At 42.3% G+C, this 10801-nt stretch overlaps 1 long non-coding RNA gene across 1 annotated transcript; it reads left to right on the forward strand.

The window, feature by feature from the left end:
• The first annotated feature begins 1147 nt into the window (after positions 1–1147).
• On the forward strand, positions 1148–10098 carry LOC127528829 (uncharacterized). Its single transcript, XR_007935436.1, has 2 exons — positions 1148–1290; positions 8284–10098. It is a non-coding gene; the product is annotated as an uncharacterized LOC127528829 (long non-coding RNA).
• Positions 10099–10801: the final 703 nt, after the last annotated feature.

A 10801-nucleotide genomic window follows, 5' to 3' on the forward strand; every position in this document is an offset into this window, starting at 1 on the left:
AAAAACAAAAAGAAGTCAAGGAATCATTCAGCGTACAAACTTTTATACAAATTTTTGTTTCATCAAAGTAGCCCCCTTTAGCTGATATAACAGCTGTGCCCTACAGAGGGCACTCCTACCACCCAAACCCAACACAGATGAACATTGGACACAAGTTCAGCACACGTTTTTATTTTTTTTTCTTTTCCCTCGTGGGAAATGCCTTCCTTCGTTTCCCACCTGTACAGCACAGTTAAACAACACAAAACACTCTTCTTCCCATTCTCTTTCTCTTCCTCTCTATCCACTTCCAATTCTCCTTGAAAGCTTTGTCTTCCACCTCCCGACTCTGGCTCCTGGAGTAGTAGCAGCTGGATCCTTTTATAGGGCACCCAGAAGTGCTCCGGGTGCTCGACGATCTTCTTCCTGTAGCACTTCTGGGTGCTGCCACACAGGGCTCAACAATACCTGCAGCATCCCCTGGCAGTGCCCACGGGATCTAACAGGGCTGCACCAAACTCTAACTCCCCTGGAGCCCTGTGGGAGTCTGAGGCACTGCTGAAATCCAGGGGGGCTGCCATCTATCGCTCTGGGGGAGGTAATGCTCCAACTATGTTTTCTCCCCTGGTTCTTCTAGTATAGAGGTGTCCTGGCAGGGTAACACTAGAATTCCTGAAGCCTATGAAAAAACTTGCAATCCCAGGCTCAGCTTAAATCCCTTTGCACCTCTCCATCAGCATCTTTTGTTTTGTAAATGTGTTGATCAACACAAGCAGCAAAGCAGCCTGCTGTCCCATCTCCCGCCTTGACGGAGTTCAACTCGCAGGCAAAAAGTTCTCCCAGCTCAAGCCAAGGCTCCTTATCTGCATGTGAGGTTCCTAGAGATGTAGAGGGTAAATAATACAGTATATCGTTATTTGGAATGCATGCATTTCTTGTGTGTTCCATGTCTACAAAGATCTGGGTAAGTGTAGATTGAAAGGAAATGTGAATGCTTTTTTTTTCTTTGGTTATATTCTTGAGTAAAAGTGTATGTGTTTATCAGATATTTGGACTAAAGTCTTCAAACATTATACACTTCACATCATTATTAGTGTAAAATATGTTGCTGTTTTAGGTATGTGTTCAGCATTTCTTGCCTTGCATTTCCTTTCATCCTACACTTACCCAGATCTTTGTAGACACGAAGCACACCTGAAATGCATGTATTCCAAATAACAATATACTCGATTATTTACTATACAACTCCAGATCTCACATGCAGATAAGGAGCATTGGCTTGAGCTGGGAGAACTTTTTGCCCCAGCTGAGGTCCGTCAAGGGGGCAGATGGGATAGCAGGCTGCTTGCTGCTTGTGCTGATCGACACATTTACAAAACAAAAGACGCTGATGCAAGTCACTAACTCTGCTATAGCAAAAGAACCCCAGACCATCATACTTCCTTCTCCATGTTTCACAGTTGGTGTCACATGCTGAACAACCATCCTTTCACCAACTCGATGGCATACAAACACCCTGCATGATAAACCGAAAATTTCAAATTTTGATTTATTGGTCCATCAGACTTTTCTCCAGTCTGCAATAGTTCACAGCTGGTATTTCAAGGCCATATTTGTCCTTTATGGACAAATGGCTTTCTTATTGTCACTTTCCTTGTCAGACCTGCAGCACAAAGTGCCCTCTTCACAGCAGAAATTGACACTCGACCTGCACTGTTAAGCTGTGCTTGAAGCTGTTGAGCTATGAGGCGCCTGTGATCACTCAAGCTGGTGACCCTCAGAAACTCATCTTCTGATTGGCTTGTAACTTTAAGTCTGCCAGATCTCTGCCTATTAGAGTTTCTTCCATCTTCAAATTGCCTTTGGATTGTGTAGGACACCAATGGATAAATGAAAGGTCTACACTTCTAAGGGTAATAACGCTCTGACTCATTTCATTTGTTAAACGCCGTTTTCTTGTTATTATCACTGGAATATTGTCAAAGTAGGACTTCAGAGGGTGTAGTAACACAGTCTGTTCCACCTCTGCTTTAAGACACACTGTGGCTTTTTAAGTAATCAGTACAAGTTGGGACACCTGTGCAAATTGTTTGCTTCAACGTGCAAGGCTTAGTGTACTTTAATTGCTGCAGAACATCTGTAGATTGTAACCTATTAGTTGTTCCCTAAAGAAGGCCATTTGTAATATTCTGAAATTTCTGTTTTTTTAGTTATTGCTAAGTTAAATTTTAAATATAAACCTCTGGCAATTTACAGCTTACCTTTTCACCATTTAGGTCATTCATTGCATTTCAGATGATTAAATTTGAAGAAAAACTGAGGTGTTCTAAAACATTTGACCAGTAGTGTATTCAAAATGGGCAAACTCATTCATTAATATGCATGTCTATGGCTATGTTCACTTTACCAAACTGAAATGACTCAAATCCTTAAATTTTTCCTTAATGTGGGCGCAGAAATCCGATCCTTTATAATCAGATTTGAGCCACTTTTATATGCAGTCCCAGATCAGATATGTATCTGATTTCTGTCCATGTTACATGAATGAGAATGGTCAGATCGGAATTCATGCGGATTTTTTGAATATATGCAAGGGTACTGGCACCATTAGAGGAAAGCTATAGCTGTGACAACTGTCACGGTCCCACCATTGCTGGCTCCTTTCTCGTTCCCACACATCTCTTGGGACAGCAGCGCCAGCAATACCTGCAAAAAAAGAAAAAGAGAGCTGTCTGGTATTTTCTTCACTTCCTTGACCTAATCGTGTACAGCTGACAAACTGTTTGTCATCCTCCAGAGCAAAACTGATCCATACACTAGCTACTAGCGTGCTCATTTTGTCGGTTTTAGTAAAACGAGTTGTCTCACACATATGAAGCTTTCTGTTGTTGGTGACGCAAATGACCCATCCACAAGCATATAAATGTACACATATGTGCTATTTCAGAGGACAGATGAGCTCACATTATATTTAGATACAGCCAGTCACTTGTCCATGCAGTCCATGGACTGGGTGTTGGACAAGGTTGTGGGGTCTAGCGTCCACGGGGCATCTGTTGATGAAGAACATTTCACTGATCTTGACTGTAAATGGAGTCAATGGAGACTCTGATTGATGCTCTCGAGAGACTGAGCGAGGAGTTGGATTGTCACAATATCCAAGATCCTGACCTATTGGGCACAGCCATCAGCAGCGTGTCTGTCTGTAGAGAGAGTGTCGACCTCATCGAGAGGTTTGCTTACCTCAACAGTGATATTCATGTCTCTGATGACTCTTCCTATGAAGTCAGTAGATGGATTGGGAGAGCATGGGGGGTCTTGAGGTCTCTGGAAAAGGGTGTTTGGCGCTCCCGATATCTCTGCAAAAGAACAAAGGTCCAAGTCTTTAGAGTCCTGGTGCTCCCTATATGGTTGTGAGACATGGACGCTATCCAGTGACATGAGATGAAGACTGGTCTCCATTGGTACTGTGTCTCTTGGTACCGCTGGTTTGACTTTGTGTTGAATGAACGGTTGCTCAAGGAGTACCGAATGAGGCACATTACTTGCATTGTGAGAGTGCGTCAGTTACAGCACTATGGTCATGTGGTGCGATGTGCCAAGGGTGATCCAACTTACAGGATCCTCATTGTTGAGGACCCAAGTGGCTGGACCAAACGAAGGGGACGCCCACATCACACTATAGATTGTCATTTCCTGAGGGTGGGATTGGACTGTGTGTCTTTGCTGGGGGAGTTGCCAACCAGGATCCCGAGCTGTTTTGTCATATGGTGGGTGCAACAACAAGCTGTACCAGTGCAAACTCTCCAACCTGACCTGACCTGCTGATCACTTATACTTATAAATGTGAACTATCGAGACAGGCAAATCCGATCTGAGCCAAAAATCGGAATTGAGAAATGAGGCTTGTAATGTGAACGTAGCCTAAGGAATTTGAATAACCAAAGTGCTCCAAAGACTACACTGAAACTATGAGGCACAGGTCTCCAAAGCTTTAGAGGTGTGGTTCCAATGCTCTTCTAGAATCCAGCCTTGTATACAATCTACGTAACAGACAAGTTACAGTTCTTGATTAGGTTTCACTCCATGAACTTCTGTTAGAACTTGAACCTGTAATCTTGATGTTGTTTACTGGCCGCTAGCTCACAGTAACTGCTCATATGCAGTAATTACTCTTGCAGGATTAACTCCACTGGACAAGCCACTGCATCAAAATACCTGACTTCAATTTCTGCAAACAAATCCTTTACTATCACCAAAACCAAGATGATAGAACCTCAGGTGGCCAGAGGAAGTGGTTGAAAGATAGCCTACCTAAAAAGGCCTGAAAGAACACAACTAGTTGGGAGGCCATAACACAAAGAAACACCACCTATGGCTCTGCATTATTCATTAAGAAGTTTTTTGAGACTGACCATAATGTGGTGGACAACAGACAACAATTCAAACAGACGGTGGAGAATGAGGATTCGTGGAAGCCACACCTAAATGGAACTGCCTGCCTGTACCGTATGAGGTTTGCAGCTCAAGAATTGGTCATCTAAGTGAACCTTGGCGGCACCATTTTCTTTAAGAGTGACAGTAAGCGTGAAAAAAAGCATGTAAGACCATCTCATTCTCTTTTTTTAAATGACAAGAGTGTAGCAATAATAAGCCCACCTGTGATTTAGTTAAGGAATTGCTTTAGTCATTAGAATTAATAGAAGAATGATTTACAACTTCTTTTGGACACATCATTCTCCTCAACTTTGTAACTCACCTTGGTGTGACATACAGAATACAAGATCTTAAGCACAGATGCTGCTAGAATGACAACTCCCCCGTCACATTTATTAACAGAAAGTAAGGTTAATAACTAAAAGTTTTAAAAATAAGAAGGACAAAAATACAACTGACATAAGACAAGAAAAATGTTTTGCCCTCATGTCTGGCAATAATAAAGTAATTGCACATTTTGAGTCACTCTCAGCCAACCTTTAACTCAAAGGCAATACCTTTCTATAATATTTGTCAATGATTGCGGTATTTAACGGATTGGAAGCAAATTCATTTGAAGATTTAAAAAACAAGGTTTCTTTTATACAGTTTATACATTAGCAGCAATACTGCACATCAATGTTTGTGCAATAATCCTTGAAGTCTTCTCCTTCTTCTTCTTCTTCGTCCTTTTCCCACTTCTATGAGGGGTTGATGTCTTTGATCAACCTTCTCCAAACAGATCGGTCCTTCACCTCCTTGCCAGTCAGACCTTTTTCCTTCACATCTTCCTTTACTTTGTCCATCCACCTCCGCATTCTCTTCTTCTGTACTTCCATTCCCATCACTCTTATGCCCACAAATCCATCACATGTCCACACCACTTCTGTGTCCTGCAAGGAGTGTTCGCTCCATAGGGAATGAGTCTGTTTGTGATTGCGGTGTGTTATTTAACCCAAATCTATATAGATGTAACATAAAAGATGATACCCCTCGGTATTCATATAGAAATTACGTAGGAGAAATAGCTTTGCTTAATGTTGGCTTATTCTGCAGATAGTACAAAGACGAGTGAAGCCAGTGACAAGACCCGGTCCTGGAGTGGGAGCCCAAGAAGTGGAGTTTGTCGATGGCGACAATGTAGATGTGGAAACCATTCTCAGTAACAGGTGGCGACATCTTCCATCCGTTCATTGGCTTCAGAGGTGTGCCGGGCAATGTTCCAAGGCTTTATACTGTTTCTCCACGTCCTTATGCTCACAAATTCAACCTGCTTTCCTATACTTTCTAAGATGTCTCTCCCACTTTTGTTGTACCTCTTATTGTTTCGTTTCTTATTCTGTCTTATTGTGTAACTCCACACATCCCTCTCCACATTCAACTTCTTCTCCTGCTGCGCTCCCTTTACTGTCCATGTCTCAACTCCATACATCATTGCTGGTCTTACCACTGTCTTATAAACCTGACCTTTAACCTTCACCGTAATTCTTTGATCACCCTTCTTCTCATTGTTCCATCCACACTGCACTCTATGGGTAATCTCTGCATCTAATTCTTCACCTTGGCCTACCACTGATCCTAGGTATTTAACACTAGAATCCCTGAAGCCTACGGAAAACCTTGTAATCCTGGCCCACCTTAAATCCCTTCGTACCTTTCCATCAGCGTCTTTTGTGTTGTAAATATGTCAATCAGCACAAGCAGCAAGCAGCCTGCTATCCCATCCTCTCCACTGTCAGAGCTCATCTTCAGCAAAAAGGTCTCCCAGCTCAAGTCTTCTTAATCTGAGTGTGAGGTCCTTGAGTTGCACACATTATACACTCCATGTCAAAATGTTGTCATTAGTACTATAACTTGAAAAAAGTTTAGGTATTTGTTCAACGTTTCTTGCATTTCTCGCATTTCCTGTCATCCTACACTTACCCAGATTGTTGTAGATGCGGAACACACACGAAATGCATGTATTCCAAATAACGATATATTGTTTATCCTATGCAACTCAAGGATCTCACACACAGATAAAGAAGACTTAACTCTTTTAGGGCAGATGTCGACTTTTGTCGACAGGAGGGGTTGAGGGCGACAGTCAGCTGTTAATAGCGACAAAACTCACTGTTACGTCACAGGCATTCCCTCTCTGCTCGGAGGAATGTTAGACTCACTGACTTGGCATCTAATCCTTGCGTGTGCGTGGGTTACGAAATGTAAACAAATGTAAACAAAGGCAAGATGGCATCGACATCTCACGAGGGAGCGAAGCAAGTGCAGAAAAGAAGATACTCAGCAGACGATGTTCTGCGCATTATCGCTGAGTCGGACTCTGGTTTTTCAGAATCTGATTTTGTTGACAGTAATCAGGAGATCGAGCAAGAGAGTGAGAAACTGGCATCAGCTGATCAGACACCAGCCGATGCCACCCCAGCTGATCAGCTGCCAGCTTAGCGCATTCGCGCAGCTGACGCACCAACGGCAAGGTTCGTGTGGGAGGAATACCCAGACTTTGATCCGTGGGAGCCAAACTGGCTACTGGACTTGACAAGACATCATGGCTTTCTGTTGGACACGACAGATTACCAGCCGCTGGACTACTTCAGGCTGCTCTCTCCTGATGCTGCTTTTCAGCTACTGTCAGACGACACAATTAGGTATGCAGAGCAATTTTTTGAATCGCGGGCTGCACTTGCACCGCATTCTCGTTTTTCAAAGTCGAAACCCACAGCAAAAGACAAGATGAAGGGTTTTGTGGCATTACAAATAGAGATGGGACTGGACTGGTGATATAACTTCAGGGAGCATTGGTCCAAAATTGCTTTGTCCCCTGGTGGCTTTAACAGGTTATGCCGTGTGATAGGTACGTGCTGCTGCAAAGTTTTAGTCACTTCTGTGATAACCAGAAGCAAATCCCAAGGGGTGAGCCAGGCTATAACCCCATGTATAAAGTTCAGCCCCTGCTTGACATTGTGGAACCAACATAGAAACAATTTTATCAGCCTGGCCGTGATTTGTCTGTGCATGAATCTATGATAAAATAAAAGGGACACCTTTTTTTCTGATAATATATGTCAGACAAGCCAACAAAGTATGGCATAAAGGATTTTGTACTGGCAGAAGCAAACACTGATTTCTTCCTGAAAGTAATTACATAGACAGGAAAGTATTTCTTTCAAAGAGAGAACTGTCTCTTGACAAGTCAGTTGCTTCCGGACTATGAACATTTGGGTCATGTTGTGTACATTTGGACAATTTTTATATATGCCCAGAATTGTTCATGGAGCTACAGAGCAGGGGAATTGGAGCTTGTGGCACAGTGAGGGTGAACAGGAGACACATGGCTTCACAGCTGATGCCAGACAGGCTGAAGAGGAAAAGAGGTGACAATACGGTTTTCATGCCGGCGGAAAACTTGGTGGCATTGGCATGGCACGATGTTAAACGGTTGACTTGTCACTCTACAGGACACACTAACAATATATGTGAGAAAGTGCAGCAACAGACAATTGAAAAGGAAGCACCAGTACAACACGTATTGTAAGCAGTGCAATGTGGCAATGCATGCAATTGGCTGCTTTGAGCGATATCATACCGCAGGACTTTGCTGTGTAACATGTCTGTGAAATCATAGAGTATGCAGGCTCATACAACATGCAAGACAGTAACATTTGTCAAAAGTAAATATTTTTTGCTGATTTGATGTTAAACAATTGCTTTATGTTCTTTTTTTAAAAAAGTTAGTTTTTGGAAAAATATTCAGCCCTGGGAGAAAAGAAACAAAAAAAAATTAGCTCTAAAAGAGTTAAGCTGGGTAGAACTTTTTTTCCCCAAGATGAGCTCCGGTGGTGGGTTTGGATAGCAGGCTGCTTGCTGCTTGTGCTGATCGACACATTTACAACACAAAAGACGATGATTGAGAGGTGCGAAGGGATTTAAGGTGGGCCGGGATTACGAGTTTTTTCGTAGGCTTCAGGGATTCTAGTGTTAAAGATTTCCGGTCTTTTCAGTAGCTTTCCCTGCAGGCTGACCTCTGAATCCTGATCAACATTAGGCCTCATATATTCTGCCATCTTCCTATTTATCTTCAGTCCTTTATCTAACTTCCTCTCCATTTCCTCTTTTCTGGTGCTACACAACACAATGTCATCAGCAAAAAGTCTGCACCAGTGAGGTTGGTCCTTCTTCCCACGAGTCAACACCTCTATAACCAGATCAAAGAGGTACAAGGGCCCTGGTACAGACCTCCTGTAATTGGTGTTTTTCTTCTTACCTTAAAACTGCTTCTAACCCATGTCCTGACCCCCCTCATATGCATCCTGGACCATCCTCAAATGCTTCTCTGGTCCTCCTTTCTCTCTCATGCACCTCCAGATCACTTGACATGGCACGCCATCCTTGGCTTTTACAGATGCTCCACCCAGAGCAAGGAAGCTGAGCAAACAGGCACGTCTGCACCTCATTCTAGGTGACAATTGTGTATGTAATGCTTGATTCTTTTCCTATCAAAGAACAGGAGCACTAACTACTAAATGACATACAAATGACGGCGTACTGCCAGACACCAACTGGACCTTGATAAAGTTGGACAATGCACCTCACTCAATTTTGGAACCTTCCTCTTTGTCGCACCCCGTCTCATACACCAGGTCTCGAACCCCTAATCTAGGTGAATATTACTGATCAGTCGCTACAATTTTGTAAGTGGAAAATGATATATAAAACTATATATAAAGACTATAAAGAAATTTACATTAAAACAGAGCTGCTTGTACATTCTGTTTTCCTATATCTCTATGCCAGCATCAGGAGGTGCGATGCAAGAACAAACCCTGCGGGACGCCTGTCCACTCACACTCACACCCACACATTCACACTCATATTTGGTCAATATTGGTTTAGCAGTTTGGGATGGGGAGAGGAAACAACAAAGGCAACTAGAAATACAAAGTAGGCTGAGCAGCGGTCTGGGCAGCGTCCATGAGGGCTCATGTTTATGTGAATAAAAAGAGTCCAAGTAAAAAAGGGATATCGTACACTGTGAGCTTCGAAAAATGCATTACTGTGCTTAATTTTGGTATTTGTACATTAATAGGGTCTCATGTGAATAAAATGAAAAGGTGTTTATTTATTTGTGTTGTGCTCTTGGTGACAAACCCTTTAGACTTAAACGCTCATTCCTGTTAAACGTATAGCATATCTGTATCTGGGCGATCACGTCGTTATCTGACACCAGGGAAAAGGAATCAAAGTCATTGTGCTGCTTTGACGGCTGATGTCACCTGCTATATTTGAGAGGGTTGTTATGTGTAACGTCTACTTTTCCTTTGAAAGTTATTGATTTATTTTTTCTCTGCTCTCAAAATTATTGTTACATCTGTAAGCTGTTGTTTGAGTAAAGGACAAAACCGTGATCATTCTTTTTCGATGTATCTGTAGGGATTTTTATGTAACAGTTGCAAATAGCTAACATACAAATGTAAACATTTAACTTGAATCTATTGTTACTACTGAGCTACATGTATTTCAGTGTACAGTATGCTTAACATTGCTGCTGTAACTGAGTGCTGGAGATAAGGGGACATGAAAGAGAGTTACGAAAAATGTACAGGTTAAAAATTGTATTATATACAGTAAATGTTTATGTACAATTAACGATGACTTTTTGTTTTTCTGTGAAATCATGTTTCAATGGCCAGATATTACATTAATGTGATAAATGTGCTGTAAATGTTTACATGCTTTCTGAATCCCTACAGCACAGTGCATACAATACATAGCAAGTAGTATGACTTGCATTATTCTACACTCCACTACACTCCACCCATTCAACACATAGTGCCTTGTATGGCGATCACCACCCTAAAGTAATTCAAAACTATAGGGCAGCACAACTTCACTGATGTCAAGAACTAAAGATCCCCAAACCTGCAGCCTTGTAGTTGGAGGGCCATCACTGTTATACAGCCTGCTGTCTCTTAATTTTATTCATTATTTGTTTAACTAGAATAACTAGCATCTCTGTATTGTTTTCCACTTTTTATCCAAGACGGGGTCATGGGGGCAACAGTCTTAACTATGAGACCCAAAACACCCCTTTTCCCAGCCACACTTGCCAACTCATATCCTGAGGCATTCCAAGGTCATCTGAGAGATATAATCATCCCAGTGAGCCCCAGGTCTTTCTCGGGGTTTCATCCCAACTGGTCATGCCTGTAAAACCCCCACAGAAATGCGTTCTAAGAGGCATACGTATGAGATGCCCTAGACCACCTTAATTGGCTCCTCTCAAAGCAAGTGGGTCAGCAGCTCTACTCTGAGCCTCTCCTGGATGTCTGTGCTTCTCACTCTGTCAATA

This window comes from Erpetoichthys calabaricus, chromosome 7 (genome assembly GCF_900747795.2).
Source record: "Erpetoichthys calabaricus chromosome 7, fErpCal1.3, whole genome shotgun sequence".
NCBI classification, from domain to species: domain Eukaryota; kingdom Metazoa; phylum Chordata; class Cladistia; order Polypteriformes; family Polypteridae; genus Erpetoichthys; species Erpetoichthys calabaricus.